Source organism: Geotrypetes seraphini, chromosome 7, assembly GCF_902459505.1.
Source record: "Geotrypetes seraphini chromosome 7, aGeoSer1.1, whole genome shotgun sequence".
In the NCBI taxonomy this organism is placed as follows: domain Eukaryota; kingdom Metazoa; phylum Chordata; class Amphibia; order Gymnophiona; family Dermophiidae; genus Geotrypetes; species Geotrypetes seraphini.
In genome coordinates this window covers 193561550-193577067 of record NC_047090.1, presented here as the reverse complement: position 1 = coordinate 193577067, position 15518 = coordinate 193561550, and the positions used below count along the sequence as shown (strand labels likewise).

At 48.6% G+C, this 15518-nt stretch overlaps 1 protein-coding gene across 4 annotated transcripts in view; it reads right to left on the bottom strand.

Annotated features, from left to right (window-relative positions):
* The window catches only part of MLH3 (mutL homolog 3), a 182821-nt gene that overhangs the window by 106779 nt on the left and 60524 nt on the right, over positions 1-15518 (bottom strand). The window lies entirely within an intron of this gene.

Sequence of the window (15518 nt, the reverse complement as noted above, 5' to 3'; positions counted from 1 at the left end):
GGTCACCCATCCAGGCACTAACCTGGCTTCCGAGACCAGACGGGATCGGGCACATTCAGGGTGGAACGGTCGTAGGCCCTTAGTAGGAGTTGGAAAATAAGAGGACATAGTCCAGTGCAGTTTATTGAGTGTGTAGAGAAAAAAACACCTACATAGTACTGGCCAAAAAGACCCTTTTTAACGTCATGCCGTGAAGAACGGCCTGAAACTCCTGAAATGGTCTCTCGACCGAGCCTCAGTCCAGAAGAAGGAACGAGTACTGACCCCTGGCGCTGAGGAGTGAAGGCACGGAGCCCCCCCAACCCGACAGCCTGGGATGTTAGGCAACGTTGAACCAGTCCAGCAAGGAACGAGGAACGCCTATGAAAAGAGCAATCTCACTGAGCCACCTAATAAAAGTGAGCGATGCTGGAGGAACCTATTAGACACTTCAATGGGAGCCTTGAGATACCGGGAACCACAGGAACAAAAGCGACCACTGAAGCGGTCTCAAGGGAAAATGAGACGAAGGTCCCAGGGGAGCCACCCCCATAGACCCTCGAACCCGGACCGGATCCCATACTCTTATACTGGGTGACTGAAGAAAACAAACCTGAAACTGCAATCCGTCGCCCCAGCCACAGGGAAGAAACATATAGAATAGGAGAAAAGAGCTCATTGGAAATTGGAAGAGCCACATCCACCGAATGGAAGAAAAGAAGCCCAGAGAAAGAAACCATCTGCAGAATGACAAAGAGACTGGTCGGAACACAGCCGAATCAAGCAGTTGGCTAAAAAGGAAAAGTGCTTGTATCTCCTGTCAGTGTTAAAAACGCCACTACTGCCCACATTTTCCAAAATGTGTCCAGGCCAAAGGCATCTGGTAAAACTGAAAGCGCCGCTCAAGGAAAGCTAAGCGAAGATAGCGTAAATTCAGTGTCCACAGGGGAATTGTAAATATGCTTACCGGTTTGCTCAGGAAATACTAACTCTGAGAAACTAAGAGACCAGAATGAGATCCAGCCCCTGTCATACCAATGCACCCACTGCAGGCCCCTGAAGAAATGTACTGACATCCCTCAGATCCGGAAGAACTAAATCTACCACCCCGAGTACCAGAAATACTGGCAAAGCGATGTAACCTTTTGAAAGAGCAACACCTCGGGACACAAAGAAAGAATCTGAAACGGAATAGGATGATTCCAAAATGCAAACCTGGAAAAACCCAGTCATGCGACGTAAAAGACACTCTGCAATCCGCCAGAACCTCATGCACTGAAACGGAGGCCAAGACGTACTGGGCGCAATCCAGAAGCACCATGCGCCACTCTATAGAAATTACCTGCACCTAGCTGGAAAACAGACCCTGTTTCCACTCCAACAGGGAGCTTAAGGTAAGATATTAACAGGCATACAGCGCATGCTATCCAAAGAAAACAGAAGAAGAGGCAACCGTCCCTAGGTATCAGTAGCCTCCCAGAACTATACTGTAGGGCCAGCAAGCACGCGCCATGAAGGTGACCGTATGAAAAATCAGCTGATCCTGGAGACACTCTGGCCCACCGGAAGAAGATAAGTACCATCAGGTCCCAAGAGAGTCCTCCAACTCGGAACTCCCTCATACTACCGTGAAGAAAATGCCCAGAGCCCTACCAGACACACGCTGCACAGCACATGGACAAAAAGATTAATGAAATCTCCAACACAGCGGCACGGTATAGGAACCCCGAGTGAGGCAACACATTACCCGAATGAAACATGGGCACACCCGAGTCACCTACCGCACCGTGCCTCAGCCAACCCATTACATAGCTTAACTGAGCGCAGGCGACCAGACCCTGGGCAGAACAGAATTCGTGTAAGGGCCTAGTGACATAACCGGACAGTCCCAAGAACAACCAGCTGCTTCTTGTCAAGAGACGACCGTGGAATATCCACACCCAGCAAACATGAACACCGTAAAACGGGCCAAAGCTGGACTCAAAAGGGCTGACTTGTCCGACCCTGAAAAAGAAAATGTCAGCTGCATAACCGAACTTGCTGAACGCCGCGGCACTGGTGACCCAAGCGCGTGGCAGTTTCGCACCAAAATCGGCTGGCTCCTAGAACAGGGCTGTAAAACAGACCTGGAGCTCATAGCCGAAACATAAGCACACAGCCCGAAAAGGAGAAGTCGAGGAGAAAGTCAGTCGCCTAAAATAACTCCTCGAGCAATGTGGGGCAGGCCACTCAAGCGTGCGACTGTTTCGCGCCAAAACAGGCCGGCTCCGAGAACCGTGCCGCAACAGATTTGGAGCCCATAGCCGGGGCATATATAGAACCCTGCAGCCTCAGCCCACACAAGTCAAAATACACCTCCGGGAGGGAAAGTCTGAAAGGCGCTCGTTTCTCCACAGCAGTGGAGAACAAGCATGCGCCACTCGCGCTCCGGCAAGACCCGGCTCCAGTCCCGGCACTGCAGAACACACCCGGAGCCGTCCTCAACTCCCCTAGGCCACCCCGTGAGCCGCACAAACAGGCACTCCCCCACGGGCCGCAGCAACGCTAAGAAAACAGCTCCCCAGGAACTACCAATGCCGCAGCCCCAGCACCCGGGAAAGAACAGAAGCTTTCTGGACTCATGCGTGGGAAGGCACTGGCTCCTGCAATGGCCCTGCACCGAAGCGACCCCAGAAAACTTCCACTGCACCACTACTATAGCCAAGAGCCCGCAGCTCTCACACAACCACAAAATGCAAATACAAGTAGAATGAACACATACTCACAACCTATTAGAAACATAGAAACATAGAACATAGAAAGATGACGGCAGAAAAGGGCTATAGCCCATCAAGTCTGCCCACTCTACTGACCCACACCATTAAGTCTGAGTACTAATGACCTAGTTCCTTAAATCGACCCTCGTAAGGATCCTACTAGGGCATCCCATTTATTCTTAAAGTCAAGCACGCTGGTGGCCTTGATCACCTGCTCTGGAAGCTTGTTCCAGTGATCTACAACCCTTTCTGTGAAGAAATACTTCCTTACGTCACTATCGAATTTCCCTCCTCTGAGTTTGAGCGGATGCCCCCTTGTAACCGAGGGTCCCTTGAGAAAGAAGATGTCTTCTTCCACCTCGACACGTCCCGTGATGTATTTAAATGTCTCAATCATGTCCCCCCTCTCCCTGCGTTCCTCTAGAGTGTAGAGCTGCAATGTGTTTAGTCTTTCTTCGTACGAGAGACCCTTGAGCCCCGAGATCATCCTAGTGGCCATCCGCTGAACCGACTCAACTCTAAGCACGTCTTTACGGTAATGTGGCCTCCAGAATTGCACACAGTACTCCAGATGAGGTCTCACCATGGTTCTGTACAGTGGCATTATGACTTCAGATTTGCGGCTAACGAAGCTTCTATTGATACATCCCATAAGTTGCCTTGCTTTGGATGAGGCCTTCTCTACTTGTTTGGCGGCCTTCATGTCTGCACTGATGATTACTCCCAAGTCTCTTTCTTCTGAAGTCCTAGCTAGTGTTTCTCCATTTAAGGTGTAAGGTTTGCATGGATTTCTGCTACCGAGATGCATAACCTTACATTTCTTAGCGTTGAGGCCCAGCTGCCATGTCGAGGACCAGTTTTCCAACGTAAGCAGATCCTGCGTCATACTATCCTGCAGATTGCTTTCACTTACTATATTACATAGTTTGGCATCATCAGCGAATAGAGTTACTTTACCCTGAAGCCCTTGGGTCAAGTCCCTTATGAATATGTTAAAAAGGAGTGGACCCAGGACTGAGCCCTGTGGCACTCCGCTGGTCACCTCCGATGTCTCAGAGAGGGTGCCGTTGACCACCACCCTCTGACGTCTTCCACTCAGCCAATCATTGACCCATGCAATTAGTGTCTCACCTAACCCCATCGATTTCATCTTGTTTAATAGTCTACGGTGTGGGACGCTGTCGAAAGCCTTACTGAAATCCAAGTACACTATGTCCAGAGACTCTCCCGAGTCTAGCTTTCCTGTTACCCAATCAAAGAAGCTGATAAGATTGGATTGGCATGACCTACCCCTAGTGAATCCATGTTGACTAGGATCCCTTAGATTCCCCTCATCCAAAATCGTGTCTAATTTACATTTAAGTAGTGTTTCCATGAGTTTACACACTATCGATGTGAGACTCACTGGTCTGTAATTCGCAGCCTCCGCTCTGCAGCCCTTTTTGTGCAGAGGAACGAAGTTAGCTGTTTTCCAGTCCAGGGGGACTCTCCCCGTACTTAGGGAGAGATTGAAGAGCATGGCTAACGGTTCCGCCAGGACATCGCACAGCTCTCTGAGCACTCGTGGGTGCAATTTGTCTGGTCCCATGGCTTTGCTCACCTTGAGTCTTGACAGTTCGTTGCCGGTAGATGCTGGGAAATGCCGGCAGCTCAGCACTAGCAGGGCAAAAATGCAGCTGTGGAGTCCCTTTTTTTTTTACAAGGGAAAGAAGAAAAAAAATAGGGACTAAGTCTGACCCTCTATCATCGGAGGGAGAACATAAGCAGTGCCTCCGCCGGATCAGACCACAGGTCCATCCTGCCCAGCAGTCCGCTCCCGCGGCGGCCCAACAGGTCACGACCTGTCTGAATCACCAGAAGGGGCCCCCTTGCCACCTTGGTTTCTCATTTGAAGTCCTATTGTCCCATCGAAGTCCAAACCCCCCGGTCTTCATGCACGACCTGGTTGGCTTTCTATACTTATTACCTGGTTAGCCTTCTATACTTGTATTACATCCCAGCACCTCTCTCAGTATCCCACGATCCCTTTATCCCTCAGGAATCCGTCCAAACTCTGTTTGAATCCCTGTACCGTACTCTACCTGATCACTTCCTCCGGTAGCGCATTCCAAGTGTCAAAGACCCTTTGGGTGAAGAAAAACTTCCTTGCATTTGTTTTGAACCTATCTCCCTTCAGTTTCTCCGAATGCCCCCTTGTACTTGTTGTCCCCTTCAATCTGAAGAATCTGTCCCTATCCACCCTCTCTATGCCCCTCATGATCTTGAAGGTCTCTATCATATCTCCCCTGAGCCTCCTTTTTTCCAGAGAGAAGAACCCCAGCCTATCCAACCTCTCGGCGTATGGGCAGTGTTCCAGCCCTCTTACCAGTTTCGTTGCTCTCCTTTGGACTCTCTCAAGTACCGCCATGTCCTTCTTGAGGTGCGGCGACCAATACTGAACGCAGTATTCCAGATGTGGACGCACCATCGCTCGATATAATGGCATGATGACTTCCCGTGTCCTGGTTGTTATGCCCCTCTTTATGATGCCCAGCATCCTGTTGGCTTTTTTTGAGGCTGCTGCGCACTGTGCAGATGGCTTCAGTGATGCATCCACCAGTACACCCAAGTCTCTCTCAAGTCTGCTGTCTCCCAACAATGCCCCCCCCAATTTGTAGTTGAACGACGGGTTCTTTTTCCCTATATGCATGACCTTGCATTTTTCCACGTTAAAGCGCATTTGCCATTTGTTTGCCCAGTCTTCCAGCTTGTCCAGGTCCCTTTGCAGGTCCTCACACTCCTCCCTGGACCTAACTCTGCCGCACATTTTGGTATCGTCTGCAAATTTTATAACCTCGCACTTTGCCTCCTTTTCCAGGTCATTGATAAATATGTTGAAGAGTAACGGCCCCAGCACCGATCCCTGTGGCACACCGCTCGTGACTCCCCGCCAGTCAGAATATTGGCCCTTTACTCCGACCCTCTGCAGTCTACCCGACAACCAGTGTTTGATCCATCTGTGCACATCCCCACCCACCCCGTGGTTCCACAGCTTCCTAAGCAGCCTTTCATGTGGTACCTTGTCGAAAGCCTTTTGAAAATCGAGGTAAATGATGTCTATGGGTTCACCATTGTCCACCCGACTGCTTATTCCCTCAAAGAAATACAGAAGGTTCGTTAGGCACGACCTTCCCTTACAGAATCCGTGCTGGCTTGTTCTCAGTAGGCCATTTCTCTCGATGTGCTCGCAAATGCCGTCCTTGATCATAGCTTCCACCATCTTCCCTATAATTGAAGTCAGGCTCACCGGCCTGTAGTTCCCGGGGTCACCCCTCGATCCCTTCTTGAAGATAGGCGTGACATTCGCCAATTTCCAGTCCTCTGGTACTTCTCCAGTTTTCAAGGATAGGTTGCAAACATGCTGGATTGCGCCCGCTATTTCTTGTCTTAGTTCCTTCAGAACCCTTGGGTGGATCCCGTCCGGGCCCGGTGATTTGCCGCATTTTAACCTGTCTATCTGTTTCAGGACATCCTCCTTACTTACCTCTATGTGCTCCAATTTTTCTGCCTGTTCCCCACTCATGAGCTCCTCTGAGTCCGGTATATTAGATGTGTCTTCGCTGGTGAAAACCGACGAGAAGAACGTGTTCAACCTCTCGGCTACCTCTTTATCCTCTTTAATCACTCCTTTCCTATCCCCATCGTCCAACGGCCCCACCTCCTCTCTTGCCGGTCGCTTCCCCTTTACGTAACTGAAGAATGCCTTGAAGTTTTTTGCCTCCCTGGCCAGCCCCTCTTCATATACCCCTTTTGCTTTTCTAACCTCTCGGTGGCATTCCTTTTGGCTTTTCCTGTGCGCCTGGTGATTTTCCTCCGTTGGGTCTTTTTTCCATCTCCGGAAGGATACTTTTTTGTCATTTATTGCCCTCTTTACTTCAGTTGACATCCAAACTGGGTCCTTTGACCGCTTGTTCTTGCAGCCTTTTCTGAAACTGGGGATGTACATTCTTTGTGCTTCCTGCAGGGTGTCCCTGAATAGGGTCCAGGCGCTTCCTACAGTCTCCTTCTTAAAGATGTTTCTGAGCTTCCTCCCCACCATTTCCCTCATAGCAACATAGTTCCCTTTCCTGAAGTTGAGCGCAGTTGTTGCGTCCTCCTTGCTGTGGGTGTCCCCCGTTCTAATGTGAATCTGATCGTGTTGTGATCACTGTTGCCTAGTGGTCCTCCCACTTCTACCCCTCTTGCAGGCCCCCCTAATCCGTTTAGGATGAGGTCAAGAGTTGCACCCCCTCGCGTCGGCTCCATGAAGCAGTCCCTCACAGCCTCTACAAATCCTGTTTCCCTAGTGCAGTTGGAGTGACCCGTACTCCAGTCTATCCCCGGGTAGTTGAAGTCCCCCATCACTGTTACACTTCCAGTCCTGCATTCCTGTCTCAGTTCAGCTTCCAAGTCGTGTCCGACTCCTTCTGGCGTACCAGGTGGGCGATAGTACAGCCCCAGTTTTATGCCTGCACCCTTGTTTCCCGGCAATTTGACCCATAGTGATTCCAGCCCCTCTGCCTTCGTTGCCATATCCATCCCGACCGAGCAGATAGAGTCCTTTATATATAGTGCTATGCCTCCCCCTTCTTGTGGGTCCTGTCCCTCCTGTAGAGCTTGTATCCCGGCAGCGCCACATCCCATTGATTTTCCTCTGTCCACCAGGTTTCTGTAATTCCAATTATATCCAGGTCCTCCTCTTTGGCCACGACTTCTAGTTCACCCATCTTGGCCATGAGGCTTCTTGCATTTGCGTATAAGCACCGCAGGTCCCGCCGTTTTTCCTCCACCTCTGCATTTACCTGGGCCGCCTCCTCTTGATTTTTGGGCAGTTCTCCCGTTCCCTGTGTTTCCGTTTTGCCCTCAGCCTTTACCCTCGTAACTTTCATCTTCCCCATATTCCCGCCACCCCACTTCCCCGCTTTTCCTCTGGGTTTTCTAGCCCTACCGGCCCCCTCCTGGGCTATCATCCATTGAGCCTCTGTTTGATCCCCCTCGCCTTGTGGCGCCTCTACAATGCCCTCAGCTTTCACCCTCGTGCCACCCAGTTCCCCTGTGTCTCCATGCCCCTTAGTCTCCTCCCAGCAAGCTCCCTTTACCTGATGTTTCCCTCGCTGTCTGATCATAAGATCCACCGGTCCCTCTACTTCTTCTCTGCAGTCAGCCTGTTCAGCATCTGTTTTGGATACTATTGTCCGAAGCGTCAACATCAGATCAGCTGTCGGCTTTCCCCCTCTCCTCAGTTTAAAGCCCTCTCGATCTCCTTCCTCACATTGGCTGCCAGTAGTCTAGTTCCCGCTGTGCTCAGGTGCAGGCCGTCCCGCTGGTAGAGCTTGCTCTTTCCCCAGAAGGACGTCCAGTTCCTCACAAAGTGGAAGCCCTTCTCCTGGCACCATCTCCTCAACCATGCATTTACAGCCTGGAGGTCTGCCTGCCTCTTTGTATCTGCTCTCGGTACAGGCAGGATCTCTGAGAACGCAGGGATCTCTGAGAGGCAGGGACAAGGGGGGGCCCAAGTGTAACCTCTAAAGCTGGCACTGCTCAGCCGGACACCCTGTCTCACTGAAGAGAAGATCTCAACAGGAGAAATGGATTAGCCAGCTCACTGAAGAGAAAGCCTCAACAGGAAAAAAGAAAGTCCCAGTCACAGCCAGAATCCAGGAGCTAGTTGAATAGCGATCATCACCTGCTGGGAGATAGAGAATACTGGAGATGCAGGGGGCATGCTAGCCAATAAGACCACCTGTTAATCAGTTTCTCTATCTCCGCCTGCTGGTAGATGTGAGCTATCCCATTGGTCTCTGGATTCATCTGCTGCTGTTGTTAAGGAAATACACTTCACCATCCATTCCTTCTAAGTCGGACGCTGTGTAAAGTGTCCCCATAAACTGTCCCATGATATCACACATTTCTTTAGAACGATGATGCAACACCCCTCAGGTATCCTGCAAAGCGGCGAGGCCCAACCGTTCCATCTGGGGAGTGGCCATCCGAGCCAATAAGCAACCACTTTTATTAGCAAACTTATATAATAATAATAATAATAACTTTATTTTTGTATACCGCCATACCCAAGGAGTTCTAGGCGGTTTACATTTGATTAACAAAAAAAATTACAAGTATTTTAAAAACAATTGAACACTATTAGAAGCAAGCAATAAATTACAAGTGGTTCGAAACAATTGAACAATATCAGGAGCAAGGAGGTAGTTGAAGTTAGAGAGAGAGGGGGTAGTGTAGGTCAGGGGGGGGTTGGAGGTGAGTAGGTTGGGAAAAGAGAGGTGGAAGGGGGCAGGAGGAGATTGTTGTTCATTGGAGAGGGGTGTTAGGTGTCTTGTCCATGGAATAGGTGAGTTTTGAGAGATTTTCTAAACTCAAGGTAGGTGGGGGCCTCAAGGACAATTTGGGCTAGCCATGGGTTCAGTTTGGCAGCCTGGAAGGCGAAAGTTTTATCAAGGAATCTTTTGGAGTGACATAGTTTTAGGGAGGGGAAGGCGAAGAGCTGAATTCTGCGGGAGTGCTTGTTTATGCGATTCAGGTAGAAGTGAGGGATTAAGTAGCTTGGGGATAGGCCAAATACTGTTTTATAACAGAAGCAGGCAAATTTGAATAGGACTCTGGATTCAAAGGGTAGCCAGTGAAGTTTGTGGTAGAAAGGAGTGACATGTTCCCATTTTTTCAGGCCGAATATGAGGCGGACCGCAGTGTTCTGGATCATTTTAAGTCTTCTAGTGGTTTTCTTCGTGGAGCTCAAGTAAATAATATTGCAGTAGTCTAGTATGATAAGGATGGAGGATTGTACTAGCAGGCGGAATGAGGTCTCGTCAAAGTATTTTTTAATGGTGCGGAGTTTCCATAGCACCGAGATGCATTTCCTGACTGTGATATCTGTGTGTGAAACTTATAATAGGCCGAGGTCTTAAGAGCGCCTTGAGGTAAAAGTTCATTTAATTCCTGTTGGGCTACTAACAAAGGCCCCTTAAGGGACAACTCTCCCGAGGCCGGCGCCGGCGCAAAGCAGTCACCTGACGCTCCAAATGTAAAACAGCAGCTCGCCATGCCCGCTTCTGATTGCTACGTAAGCCATGATATCTCCTCTCAATACCGACTTAGCAGCCTCCCAAAAAAGAATAGGATCCTCACGGTGAATCTGATTTTGGGTTTGATAGTCCTTCCACCGACCAAACAGGTACTCCTGAAAGCGAGTATCTTTGTAGAGATAACATGGAAACCGCCAGGATCTCCCACCAGCCCCCAAATCCCCCCAACCCCAACAAAGCTGCACTCAAGCATGATCCGATATTTCAATAGGTCCTATGTCCATCCCCCGAACCTCAGGAAGCAAAGATCTAGAAAGTAGATCAATGCGAGAAAGAGTGCCATGGGCCCAGGATAGGTGAGAATAATCGCTCTCCAAAGGGTGTAAAATACGCCAGACATCGACCAAATTCAAAGCATGAGCTAACAGAGCAGGACTGGTAACAGATTTAGATGTCTCTCTACCCCCTCCTGAGGAGCGGTCAAGTGCACCCACCCACCATCATAGGCACTTCCCCAAATGTCAAAATTTGATTACAGAGGTGCTGAAAACAGGCACCGGGATTGTTGGGCACATACACATTACAAAGCAGCATAGGTTTACCATTAAGAGAGATCAAAGCCAACATATAACGACCATTGGAGTCTCTCACCACCTGGTGGGTCTCCAACTGGACCCCTTTTTGGATTAGAATCATCATTCCCCCCCTTTTGCGAACAGCAAGGGCCTCATAGTGGGACCCCACCCACCAAGTACATAATTTGGCATGTTCCACAGTAGTAAGTCTGGTTTCTTGCAAAAATGCTACATGGGTATGTGTGCGGTTCAGTAGTTTCAGGATCTTAGAACGTTTAATGGGTGAGTGTATCCCTCCCATATGCCAGGAAGTTAATTTTAGATCCAGTGGTTGCTAAGGTGGAATACTTCCACCTGGGCTCAACAGAAAATATCGTACCATACCAAAACTGCCAGAGGGCATCCCAGCCATCACCCTCCTGAGTCTGCTCTGAAGCTTGGGTAGCCTATCCCTGTACGTCTTACCAGAACCCCCTCCTACCTAATGCAAGCTCCAGCCAACCCCCCACCCAAAATCCACCCCTCTGCCCCGCCCCACCCCTCCCCTCCCTCAATGGTCCCAAGCTACACTCCTTCCCAGGTGTCACTTTCAGAAAACAGAGGACCCTCCCCAGGATCCCAACAGTACCCCTCGCCCTCCTGCCATAAATATTTCAACTAGCCAACCAACCACTACTAGCACCCCAGCCTCTGCCTGGCCCAAAAAGGCCACAGTACAGGCAACTTAGGTCTCATGCAGGGAAAAAAAATCCCATGCCAACCAATAAACAAAATGCCCAAGGAGCAACCGGCACTGGTACTACCCTCACATATAGGTCCGGCCCAATATCCCCTTAGACCAAGCACTCCCCTCCCCAACCAATCAAACCCCATTCATTCAGCACCCCAAAAGGACTCCAAACCAACAAACCAAACACAGTAAAACCCAGCAACAGGTAAGAGTTCCCCCTGGAGAGCGGAGGTCCATGGGGGTCAGTCACCAGCCATGTAGATGAAATGACTATCCAAAACATGGAATCCCCTGTTCACACAGGCCCTTCCAGAATATGTTCTGTGATGAAAAGTTGGGCCAATTCAGCAGAATCAAAATGGTAAGCCCGGCCCAAATGAACGACTCTTAAACGAGCTGGATACTGCAGAGTAAAAGCAATCTTCCGTCGAATCAGACTGGTACACAAGGGAAAGAAGCGACGCCAAACCTGCGACACCTCTGCCGAATAGTCTTGGAAGCACAAGACAGTCTTATTATCATGCTGCAACTTTCTCCCTTGACATAAGGCACGGAGCACCTCGACTTTGTGCCTATAGTTGAGGAGGCGACAGATCACCACTCTGGGCCTGTCTGTGCCCTCCCGGCGCTGGCCCAGACGGTGTGCCCTTTCAATCTGCAGGGGACCCAGGTCGTGGGCAAATTCAATGCACTTCCCGCCAAAATTGAGGGAAGGGCAGTTGCTAAACTGTCACCAGAAAATATACACAGCACCGAAGACATAGCCGATCCTGCTGCTATAGCTGCAGCTAAAACAGAATCCCCAGCCTTCCCAGCAGACCACAACGCCGAATCTGACTGACCTCTGGCAGCTGAGGAAAACCTAGCATGCACGAAAGGAAGCCCGGGGCTCACCCCTGCCCCCCCGCCAAGCGATGCGCACACAAAGGAGAACCCGGCATGCAGACACCCAAAACTGGGTCTCCCTCGAGGCGGCCAGAATATTTTGTGCACCCGCCAGCTGCATCCACCGATCGGCGCCCACAAACAGTGCACTTTTTCTGCTTTTTTGAAGTGCTCATAATGAAGGTGCCAAAAACCCATTCACAACAACACTATGTAAAAACGGCGACCTCAGGCCTCTTTTTTTTTCCAATACAAAACTCTTTCTATTTCTTGTGTCTTATTTTGACTTTTTTTTATTTCTTCTCACAGCCAACCAGCTGTATCAAGAGAAAGCAGACCCCAGAGGCACTCTAAGCTGTAGTCAGTGCTGGTATCGGTGGCAAGGCGTTCACCTGGGGAGGTGGGGGAAATGGGGGAAGGGACTCGATCCTTCCGAGTCTGACACCCCCAAGCTCAGTTCGGACAGACAAAGGGACCAGAAACATTCACTAACCAGATCCAACAGGCCTTAACAAACCTCAGCACAGACTGTACAAACAGACCACACCACCTGCTGGAGAGTGAGAAAAGACCGATAGTACTGATGCCAAAAGTTAGTGTCTCAGTCTCCACCTGCTGGCAGAGGAGCATAAATCTATTTCTGTGCCGGTCTGGAGGGATGATAAAGAAGAATTTTTTATTTTTATTTTTTAAAAGGATGTCCATTGTGGGTCTTTATGTTTTTGTTTATTTAAAAAAAATAACAACCAAAAAAAACAACTTATAGCTACATTTACAGGTGGTCTCAGTGGTCTGCACCTTCAAAAATATAAGTTTGGAGAAGAAAAGAGCATATACATGAAAAAACTAACCACATACAAAACAGATGAAATATCACTGAATAAGAGCCCCTGCCGCTCCAGCAACCACGGATCGCCGAACGCAGACCGACTTTTGAGTCGGACTTTTTCTTCAGCCCTTGAGGGCCACCGAAAGCCTCCCCCACCCAGCGACTTCCTAGGCAGAGGAAGGAGGAAGTTTCTGCCATCTTGTCCCTCCTTCCTCCGCCCGACGCCGTGCAAGCAGGAGGACTCTGCTCTCTATTAGAGCCCCTGCCGCTCCAGCAACCGCGGATCGCCGAACGCAGACCGACTTTTGAGTCGGACTTTTTCTTCAGCCCTTGAGGGCCACCGAAAGCCTCCCCCACCCAGCGACTTCCTAGGCAGAGGAAGGAGGAAGTTTCTGCCATCTTGTCCCTCCTTCCTCCGCCCGACGCCGTGCAAGCAGGAGGACTCTGCTCTCTATTAAAGCCCCTGCCTCTCCAGCCACCTCTCCAGCGAACTCTGAACACAACCCATACATCCACTCTCACAACCAACTCAAATAACTACCAAACCGCAATCTTCACAAATATAAAAAAAAAAAAAAAAAAAAAAATGGCACTGCATACACACAACCTCATTCTTGCCCTCATACTAATTGCCACATTTATAGCAAAATGGAAAACCACAGGCTACCAAATACAAACCATCCCTATCCTAACAACAACACACAGACCTGTTCAACATACCAGAAAACTGCATACCACTAGAACACTAACTCCATGCCCACTATCCAGCCAAGCCAGCATCCCCACCATCTGGGGAAAAAGACCCCCACCAAAACCTAACTCAAACACACAAAAATACCAAACCTCACAAAGAACTATCATCAATACAACCACTACACCAACCACAAAATACACTACAATTGCTTGCGCATATATGAACATCAGATCCGTCAGCCCAAAGGCAGAATTAATCAAAGATTGGCTGACCAAAGACAATCTAGGCTGTCTCTTCCTAACCGAAACATGGCTCACCTCTGAGTCAGATCCAAGCATCACAGAATTCTGCCCCAAAGGATATAAACTTGAAGTAGTATGTCGAGAAAACAGAAGAGGAGGAGGTCTAGCTATCATAACAAAAAACAATCTCAACATCGACGTACTAACCAAGCACTCCACCCCTTATCTTGATCTGCTAGCCTGCCAAATATCTGACAAATCACTCAATGGAAACCTGAACTGTCTTATTTGCTACATTACACCAGGTAAATGGAACACTTCAAAACAAGAACTTGAAGAATTCATCTTCCAGAACTCACTCTCCTCCACACATAACCTGATCCTCGGAGACTTAAATCTCCACTTAGAAGATCAATCATCCAAACAAACAACAGATATACTCTCATACCTCAACACTTTATCCTATCAAATTCTCAACCCAGAACCCACACACGAAAAAGGTCATCAACTAGATATAGCAGCTTACTCATCTCCAAATCAAAACACACAAAACATCTACATCTCAAACGGGTCCTGGCACCCTACTCTATGGTCAGACCATTTCAAATATTCATTCACCATCAATTGGGCTCAAAATAACAACAAACCCATCCCAAAGAAAACACTCATCAAATTCAGACCGAAAATCGAACCTCACACATTCTGGAACACAGTCGACCCCGAAATCGACCCCAACAACCCCAAAGAATTCATAAACAGCTGGCGGACCCTCAGTGAATCTACACTAAACGAACTTGCTCCAATAAAAAACAAAAACAAAATAGACAGACCATCTAATAAATGGTTCGACGACGAACTTCTACAACTAAAAAGAAAATGCAGACAATTAGAAAGATCATGGAAAAAACAAAAACACAACCACATCAAAGATGAATGGAAAATCCTAATCAAACAATACAATACCAAACTGAAGGAAAAACGAAAAAACTACTACTCCAAACTCATCAGCACCGAAAAACCAGACACAAGAATACTTTTTGACATCTTAAAAAATCTCACCGACACCAAACCATTTCTCGCCACCCAAGGAAACCAAACTCCCACAGCCACCCAATTAGCGGATCACTTCAAACACAAAATCATCACAACCAGAACCACATTCAACAATTCAAGAATCAACATAGAAGAAATACGAATCAATCCCAAAACAGATGAAGCAATACCAGCAGACAGGATATGGACAAACTTCCCAAAGATACAATGGTCAGACTTGAACAGGCTTTACAAAAAATACAGCAAATCCTCATGTGACTTGAACAACTGTCCCTCATACTTACTAGCAACAGCTTCCACCAAATTTAAAGCTAGCCTCACACTATGGCTTCAAACAACACTTAGTGAAGGTCATTTCCCACCGGAATTAGGAGAAATCATAATTACACCTATCCTAAAAGATCCCAAAGGTCCTATAGATAATCCTGCAAACTATAGACCAATCGCTTCAATCCCTCTATACATTAAAATAACAGAAGGCCTTGTCGCACAACACCTCTCCAACTACCTTGAAGACCATCACATACTACATCCATCACAATCTGGATTCAGATCCAACCATAGCACAGAAACTCTACTGGTATCACTACTAGACATTGCCCGACAACACCTCAGCAAAGGAAACAAGCTGCTTCTCATTCAACTCGATCTTTCTGCGGCATTCGACCTAGTTGACCATCACACACTACTCCAGATATTAGACGCAATAGGAATCTC